Source organism: Amborella trichopoda, chromosome 2 (assembly GCF_054954075.1).
Source record: "Amborella trichopoda isolate Santa Cruz 75 chromosome 2, AtrichopodaSantaCruz75HAP2 v2.0, whole genome shotgun sequence".
Lineage (NCBI taxonomy): Eukaryota > Viridiplantae > Streptophyta > Magnoliopsida > Amborellales > Amborellaceae > Amborella > Amborella trichopoda.
Genome location: NC_142337.1, coordinates 5,885,259 through 5,895,349, shown reverse-complemented (window position 1 = coordinate 5,895,349; position 10,091 = coordinate 5,885,259). Strand labels below are relative to the sequence as shown.

Here is a 10,091-nt window from a genome sequence, read left to right as displayed (position 1 = left end):
ATGGTGTTTTTTTCATTAAAAAACCCCTATTTTCTATATTCTTTTAGGTGTGGCTTAGTTAGGTAGGAACAACTTCAAATTTTTACTTAAACCCAAATAGAAAATATTAAAATTAAAATACAATACTAAATCACGGCAATCTATGGCCTTCCTTTTTAATCTGGACCGTTTAAAAATGCTTGTGCAACAATTGATTATTTATGTCGATGCCATACTCTCCAACTTTCTATAAAATTAATTCTTACAACTTTAATATAAGAAACATGTAATATGGTCTGGCGTGACACATTCTCTTTACGCTTTGCACATGCATTTTTTATTTTAGCAAAATATGACACAAATAACAATCTCATTATACGAACTTGACACACCTTTGGCACGCCATTCACTATTAATTTGGAAGCAGATGCTTTTAATATGACAAGATTTTAGAATAACATATTTAAGTTTTTATTTAGAATAACATATTTAAGTTTTTATTTAGAATAACATATTTAAGTTTTTATTTGTTCTAATTTTTTGTGTTATAAAAGCTTGTCAAGCACCTCTCTCCACGTAACTTCCAGCTAATTTACGAGGCTAGATTCAAAAGATAAAAAATAAATTAGTTAGATTCCAAACTACAAAATATTTGTTTAGTGAATAAGAAGACATGGGATTAAATGGGAAGAGAACATGTTGAGGCATTGGGAGAGACTAAAGAGATATATTAATTTTGAATGAATTTTAAGTAGTATCTTATTTTGTTTATCATGTATAGCTTTTTTGTGTTGATCTTGTGTCATTTTTTATTTTGATAATATAAATATAGATGTTATAACTATGGAATAATATCATTAATATAATAATTTAAATATAATATGATACTTTTAAGAAAAGGAAAAGAGGAGTGAGAAAGAATAATCGAGAGGCGTGGACTGCATAATTATTCTCATCAATTATCTGCCTAATATTTTAATGAGGTATTTTATAGTATTTTAATGAGGTATTTTATGAAATTTATAAATAATTAGGAGGAGCACCCAATTGAAGGAAACATTTTTGTTGGTAGTTGAACTTGTGTGGTTAAAATAAAACCACTTAAGCTCAAGCTCGATGTCTAATTTTTTAACCATTTAGGCTCAAGCTCGATTCGTAATTGTAACAAATTTGGATTCTATAATAAAAGTACGTATCCATTCGTAATTGTAACAAATTTGGATTCTATAATAAAACAACGTATCCAATTTAAATGAATTTTATATTCATGTTATTTCCCAATATTTGATTTGAAAGATATAAATTTCATATAAAGGTTAAATTTGTGAATAATAATAATTTATTTGTACGAGTATAAATTAAAAAAATCAAAATTTAAAAGTTAATTATTAACTATAATAATAAGGAAAAGTTTATATAGAACCGGCTCTAATCCATCAAATTAGAGCCTACTAAAAAATTTCACTAGAAGAGGTTGTTTTGATGTCCAAATATCGTCAAATTGATCATCTTGACATCAAGATGCATCGACATGAGAAAAAATGGATTTCAAGTTTTGGAAATAATGTATTTTGTAACGCATTTTTGGATCGTCAATTTTCAAAATTTTCAAGTTTTCATAGATCTCTCGATCTACATTATTTTTGAAGTTTTAACTTTTTAAGTAAAGATGAAAACATATTTTAAAGCCATAGAAAAGATTTCCAATATTGAAATCACATTTTTCGATACTATTTGAAGGTAGGCTCTAATTTGATTGTTTAGAGCCTAGGCTCTCTACAAACCACACCCATAATAAAAATATCATTGACAAATTATATATGAATAATATTTTTAATTAATAGGAAATTTGAAATTCAAATTAAAAAGGCAAAGAATAAAAAAGGAAGTACATAAGGTTTTATTTAAAATGGTCAGTCTAAGGTTATTTCAAATTGATTTGCTATCACTTCATATATTAATTTAAATAACAAAAAATGTATGGAAAATGTAATTTTTCTTCTTTTGAAATTCAAAATCTTACTCGAAAATCAAGAAAGATTAAAATTTTAATTTTGAGAAATAAAATTCTTATTTCACTTTAAAAATATTTCTCAAATTACAATGTTTGAATAAATATTCATAAAAGAGTTTTTCCTCCTTATGTTTTTAATAAAGGTTTTGGCATATATTTATCTCTTCTAAGCAATGTTTTTATGATTGCATCGAGCCAAAAACTCGCCTGTGGTCGTGGCAAGTTACTCAAGCGAGTTAAAGATAAAAAATTGTTTAAAACAGCAAAAAAATAAAAAAATTAAATAAATATGAAACATTGATGTTGGAAATTTTGAAATTTTGATTTATACCATAAATATTTAAAAAAATAAAAAAAGAAAATAAAAAATTGAATCGTGTGATAAAAAAAAGTTCGCATATCATTTTAAAAACCATCAAAAATATTTTTAAAATTTTAAATATTCTTTATATTTTTTTACATATTTTTTTGGGTACCTCGTGAGTTGGGCACCTCGATTTGCCTCGCTTAAGGCATGGGCGAGTCTATATATATATACACTGAGTTGGGCACCTCGATTTGCCTGGTCTAGGGCGTGGGTGAGTCTATACAAATATATATATTAGGAGCGTACCTCTTTGAAGATATAGAACGTGACTCTTCTCGTCTAAAAAGGCTGTATCTTCCCTGTTTTCATTGTTGAATAGTTCGATAGGTTTCAGACCCATTTCCTTCTGTATCTTCACTGTTTTCATTGTTGGATAGTTCAATAGGTTTCTGTTTCTAACCCCATTTCCTTCTACTATCTTCTCCGCTTCCTTTTCATTTAAAGAGACTGACACAGGTGTACTTATAAAGAAAAAATACACTTCTATCAATCGCCTTTTATTGTAATTTGGATAGAATCCCACCTCCTTTTTTGTGGATAGTTTGATGTGTTTGAAGCGTCTTGCTTACTATATTTTTTTCCAGCGTCTGTAAATATTTTAACTCTATTAACTTTCATTGTCACATCAAAATAAAGTTTTATTTGTGTGTTAAATTGAATCGAACTTGTTTTAAATTTATAAAGTTCTTTTTATATCATCCTCCTCTAAATTTTATGGTAATTATTTGGGTTCGACTATATGAATATTTTTACTCTATTAAACCATATTTGTGGTATATATATGATTCAAAATTTTGTACACATGCTTTCTGTTAGTCCCAATAAAAAATATCAATAAATTAATAAACAAATAATTTTTTTGGATCTATTCTTAAATCACACTAGAGACTTAAGTTTTCGTACCAAAACCTATAGACCAAGCCAAAGGGTTATAGGCTACTTTGAGAGACCTCTTTGGTGAATCTCTTTCACCTATTTTCCATCATCCTTTCTTCTTCTTTTTTTACTTGAAGGGTTTAACTTTATTATTATTATTATTATTATTATTATTATTAATAATATTTCATAGAGAACCATCTTACATTCATGGTTTATAGGAGTTGAGATCCCAAGGATAACTCTTGTCTTAATTCCCTTAGTACACTCTAAGTGCAGACAATTAGGATTAACAACTTGTCACTAAACTGTTAATCCTATATAATGAGTTAAACCTGTAATTAGTACACAAGTGACTCACATAATAGGATGTCATCCAGTCATTCTTACAATTTGATAAAAGATATTTAGAAATTAAATAATTTTGTACATCTATAATATAAAAAAACAATTCTTACAAGAAATCTAAACACATCACTGGGTTTTCTCTCTAGTGACGTTAGTTTTTCCTTCTAGTACAACATCCGATAAAAGCTCCAAAATGGATCCAAGTATATTGCATTGTTTCGTGTGAACCACATGGGATTTCACATATACTATACAATATGGCTTTTGTAACATTATTAAAAAATAAATTCTCGGGACAAAGAGCGTGAAAGGCCACATTTCCAACACTCTTTTCGTCTCAATAAGCAATCTAAATAAAAAGTTAATTTGTACCGTATATATGGTCAAAATGAGCCCCCTCAAACAATGAATCTAGACCGTCCATTTGGTGAATTTCAAGATCTAAGCCTTTGTGAATTCAAAATCAATTTGTTCTTTTTTAACGTTGTTAATCTAATGATAATAAAGTTATCTAAAAAATTTGGAAAGAAAAAAAATCCTTCAAAGACCTAAATCAAAGTATCTCACCAAAATGAACAGCCTATGTTAATTGGACTAAAAATACTTTCTAAGTTGTGTTTTCATATATATATATATATATATATATATATATATATATATATATATGAATATATATATTTGATTGTTCATTAGAACGAAAAGAATGAATATTTTTAAATTTGAGTGAAACAATTGTCCCTGACATGGTTTTCGATGACTGTTTCATTAAATTATTATGAAACCACTCCCATATATATAAACTTAAATTCACTTGCTTTTATGAGAAATAATAAATTTATCTTTAAGTTTCAACTGTATAAGCACATGTGTGGTGAGAGAATGAGAGATGGGATCACTGATAAATTTTCTTGAGATTAACCCAACTTTTCATAAAAAAAAAAAATTTAACTTCCTCAAATGGACTCAGCACAGAGAGGTGGTTAAGGGGGAAGAAAAAGAAAGTAGGGTTTAGAGAGAGATTTGAAGTCAGTTTTTTTTATTGAGAGAGATATAAAGGAGAGCATGTAGAGAGAGAGAGAGAGTTAAAGATGAAGAGAGATGCGGGATTTTGGGTATATACACTTTTTGAACTCACTCCATTGCTACGGTTCCTTCTTCGTATTTACTAGTTAGATTTCATGCGTAAGAATATGATAAGCAAGATGTTAATAATTGTCTAAATAAACAATAGGAGAGCACATAGAAATCAAATGAGCATCACAAAAATAAATTGATAAATATGTAACACGAGAATATATTGATATGCAAATATTTTTTTGTCGTTTCATTTTTTTCTCATTATTTGATTGTCTTTATAAAAATATATCCTTTATGTCAATGGGTTTTTAGTTTTGAATACTTTAATTTTTTTTGTTTATTTCTTTTTAATTTTCCGCCCCACAAATTCAAAGAAAGCCTACCATAGTAAATTTCATTTTATATTTCTTATGGTTACATTAAGTGATACTTTTTGATTTATTATTTTTCTAGATTTATTTATGAATTTTTGAGCACTTATAATTTGGCTTTTCCTCATTGTTGTTGCTATATATATTTAAGGATTTATTTTATAAAAGATGTTATCTTAATAATAAGATTTAAGGATTTATTTTATATATTCCAATTATAAATTTTAAATATTATAAAAGATGTCATCTTAATTTTGGATTTATTATTTTTCTAGATTTATTTATGAATTTTTGTGCACTTATAATTTGGATTTTCCTCATTGTTGTTGCTATATATATGGTTTGTACAATTATATGTAATTGAATTGTCTACTTTCAAAATTTAGTAATAAGTATTTTGTTGAATTGTTTATTACAAATTTCAATTTATTTATAATTGTTGTGTAGTATTTCCTCCCTAATTTTCAATTTTAAAAAATATATTTAATGATTTATTTTATATATTCCAATTACAAATTTTTATAAAAAAGGTTATCATAATTTACAAAACCCATCGGATATCATTTTTGTCTCTCATTTTGAATTTTATGAACTATATATTTTAAATTATTTACATTTATGATTTAATATTTATTTGTGTTCATAGCATGTGTTAGCATTTTGTATCGTCAAAAAGCTAATTTTAGATAATTCAGCTTTATGAGTAAATGAATTATATTGGTATTCCAACGCCTTACCATGTAAGTTCATCTATAATTTAATTTATTTAAGATATGATGGGGTCTGATGAGCATTATGTTATTATTATTATTATTTTTTTTTTTATGTTTTTTGATTGAAATCTTTCATTAATCATTAAATCATATGAAGCAAATTTTGAATTTTAATGAACAAAAATTGTAAAATCAAACATAATTTGCAGTTTCTATAAATTGTAAGGAGAAATTAATAGGGTTTGTTGATGGCGTGGGGAAGAATGAGATGAGGAGTACAATGTAACCTCTTGGTCGAGTGAAAGAGAAGATTTATAATCACCGCTTACACATTTTACTTGTCAATAGAATGGGGAAGACGATATTAGAATTTGATTTTAAAAGATCACTATTAAATTTGACATAATTTTTTATAAAAATCAAATCTCATAATTATCTGATAATTTTTGTTTAAAGATTTGTATCAAATTTAATGTTTAGATAAATTTTTTAAAAACATATATTAAATTTAATATTTAAAATTTTACAACATAAAATAAATTTTTTTAAAATTTGTGCCAAATTTAATGCTTAAAATCCTCTAGCTTGGGGCCTTTGGCCTTTCTATCTTTTGGTTTACCCTTATAAAATTAGCTTATGTCCTTGCTTAAAAGTTCACATGCACTTTAGTAATTTTTAAGTTGCGAACGGTACTTCCGTCATTTTGGGCTAAATAATTCTATTAATTCCGTGGATACCCCTTCATCCTCTTTTACCTTCGTTTTCATGGCACAATTAGGGATTTCAGAAGAAGGGGATTTTAGAGAGAGAAGGCAGAGAGAGAGAGGGGGTCTCGTAGCAGGCAGCTTGTGGACAAAATTTTCACCAGACTATTTGCTAAGACAAATGAAAGAATATGGTGGGCTTACATAGTTTTCAATCTGAATGCTTGCTCGATCCTCTCCCTCTCTGTTTCTCTCTCTAACATCTCTGGGCCTAATGATTTGATCGCGGTTGTTTATCTCGCAATCACTCTGAAGGCTCCTCTCTCTCTCTCTCTCAATGTTCTTTTTATTTGAAATTTTTAATGAATCATACTGTTGCTTTTTATTTGATTTTTTACAGAAATTTAGAGCAATGGATTTTCGTCATGAAAAGGGGCAAGAACCAGTTTTTTTTTTTCCTTTTTTTGTTGCTTGTTTTTATAATGTTGGTAACACTAACATCTTTTTGTCTTGCAAAATCATTTTTCAAGATTTTGAAGTGCGTGTTTGGGAAAAGAAAAAAGATAATTTTATTATTAATTTTTTTAAAATCTATTTGATCAGATTATCTGGTGTATTTTTGGATGTTATCCATTCAAACTAAAATTGGTTTTTTTTTTTTTTTCAATCTTGTAAGTGATATTTACATTCTCTCTTGAAGTATTGATATTAATTTTTGCAAAATGGCGTAAAAATTGTATAACACTCAATACCCAATTAATGAAACAAAGAACAGATATACCTAGCAGTCTTTTGGGGAGAGCTCTGCTATTCAGGTATGCTTTTATTCTTTAATTTTTTTGGTGATATAATCTTTTCATGTTAATTCTTTGTTTCATTCATTCTTAGAGATGGGTTTCCTATTATTTTTTGCTTCATCTTAACATTCACAAGGAAAATACTTTTCTGCTTAATTTAGTTCGTCATCTATTAAGATGCTTAAAAGAAAATCAGCATCGTTTTCTTTTATTATTTTGGGTTTTCTTTTGATCGTTCTAGTTCATCTAGCCGTTAATGATTCTTAACTATGCATAGTCTTTTATTCATTCCATTTTGTTATATGATTCAGTTTTCTTCTTTCTACACATGGGTTATTCACTTGTTCTTACAAGTGAGGACATACATTAATGAAACTGGGAGTATTCCTTCTTTTGTTAATTCTGAGTTTATGGGTTTGCTAATTCTTATTTCTTGTGTTTGTGTTATTTTTCTTTTTTTTTCCTTGTGTTTATGAAGTTTTGTCTTTTGACTACTCTCTCTGGTCCCGCTGATCTTTATTCTTCAAATACGATACAAATACAACTCGTTTAAGATTTTGTCCAACAGATGAGAAACTTTGCACTTACTACCTTCATCAAAAGATCATGCATCGCCCCACTCCTGGGAAGGTAATAGGAGAGCTTATGTCAATTCGATCCTTGGGATCTTACTAGTTCGTTCAAAGATATCCAGAATTTTTTACTGAGTACAACAAACAATCCACTCCAAGCAGAAAATGAAATATCATAATATTTCTTGCTAGCACTTGGATTTTTCTCTACCAAGTTAGACCAAATCCTTTGCCTTGGAAAACATTTGAATCTGCTGCTGATTTTGTTGTTTTCTATTTGGGTAATTGAAGTATGATTTAAAATCAAATATACATGCTTGCATCTGCATAATCTGCTAGTGTTGTGTACTATGACACATTAGAATATAAACAGTGGCATCTAAAATCAGAACTAACCTCATCAAGTTTGTATATATATCCCTATTTTTATCCGCATTTATTCGGATTCCCATACATAGAGTAGAATAAAAGCAGTGTGCTACTTGCGGTTTCCCATATGATAGAGTAGAATAAAAGCAGCGTACTACTTGTATCTACAGCTGTTCTTCCTCAACTAGAAATGGATGAGGAGGGGTTCTTACCCCCGAATCCATCAAAGAAGGGGAGGATCATCATAATTGTTCTTTGTTGACTACTAAAATATCTTATACATGTAGCACATTATGTTAAACTATGTCGACTTCTATTATCCTAAGGGGGATTTTTTTTGCTAAAAACATGTTGTATACTCTTTTATGCCAAGAAAGAGGAAGCATATGCCAATAAAGAGGCAGCACAAGATTGGGGAGGTTGGATGTGCCTATTGGAAGTTCACCCGCTTGCATGATATCATTCACAATGATGATTCAATTGCTAAGAAAGATAAGCTAGTCTTCTATGAGAGGAGAAGACTTATTGGTTAATGGAGTGAACAAGTAAATCGTTGAAAGGGAATGGAGTACCTCATGGACTTGATAACAAGTAAATTGGGGAAAGGGAAGAAAAAAAAACTACACATTAATCAACAATTTTTTGTGTCTTTCTTTGTTTTCATATTTGATCGAGATAGTTAAAAGACCATGTATTGGCCTTGTTCTTGTTGGTTTCCATATTCAATCAAGATGGTTAAAAACCCATGTCTTGGCTTTGTTTGTTGTGTATGCGAAGGAATGAGACATGCGTCTTTTATCCATAGCCCTGCGAATGGATCCTCTGCAAGGTTGGCAATGGCTAACCTCTATGGTAGCTCTTTCACGGTGCCACAAAATGGATTAGATGACATTTCAATGGTTCTGATGCTGTACATATCTTTCCAAATGCTACGAAATTCCCAATGCTGACTCCATTCTAATGCCTCAAGATGGAGCAGATGACAATGATTAGCTCTAACTTGATTCTACAGTGAAGTGGATTTTCTGATACCTCCAGGGCACCTCGAGTTTGTTTCAAGGAGACTCAATCAATCAGTCTATATGGCAACTCTTATGTGATTCCGGTGTGGAGGAAGTAGAGGGTAGCACAACAGTTCTAATGTCTGTTGAGTTGTGGTCCTTTTTTTATATTATAGTTTTGGCAACTTTCTATCATCATTCTTTCTTGTACAAATTGATGGTTGTTTATTAGTTGTAATTTTTTATTTTTTTTATATTACAGAGATTTTGTTTGCCCATCTGATGATATCCATGAATATGTAATAGGCACATAAGCAGCAAAGAACTTTGGTTGTTTAAATTGAAATTTGACTTGGTACTTGAAAGCTGAAGAAGGAAATGAAATCCAAATTTAACTTACATTTTATTTGCCTAACTGGTTATTTGCATGAATATGTAATTGGTACCTACGCATTTCCTCTTTTACTTGAAAGCTGAAGAAGGAAGTGAAATCCAAATTACATGAATATGTAATTGGTACCTAGGCATTTCCTCTCAGGGTGGGACAACTACTTTGCAAGAGAGTCAACTGGTTTTCGGCCTGGTGCAAACCAAACTGATAACCCTCTCCCCCTGTCGTTTTTCTCTCTGCGTCAGAGCTAATTCAACGATGAACGATCTTGGATTTACCAGGCCTGTGATGGAAAGTGGGTTGATAGGGCTGCAGCTCTATCAAAATAAGTAAAACTTCACCTCATAACTCATCTAAAATTGCAATTAAATTGCTGGAATACCTTTAAATCGATCATCTCAATTTGAACATTATAGTTGGGAAAACAAATTTGGATTTCAAATATATCAACTTGAACGTTATAGTTGTGAAAACAAATTTGGATTTCAAATTTTAAAAATAGTGTATATTGC

The 10,091-nt window shown here is 29.3% G+C and overlaps 1 long non-coding RNA gene across 1 annotated transcript; it reads left to right on the top strand.

Moving 5' to 3' along the window:
• The first annotated feature begins 6,332 nt into the window (after nucleotides 1–6,332).
• LOC110008014 (uncharacterized) lies at nucleotides 6,333–9,587 on the top strand. The gene is made up of 2 exons (XR_002282432.2): nucleotides 6,333–7,264; nucleotides 8,965–9,587. It is a non-coding gene; the product is annotated as an uncharacterized LOC110008014 (long non-coding RNA).
• The last annotated feature ends 504 nt before the right edge of the window (nucleotides 9,588–10,091 follow it).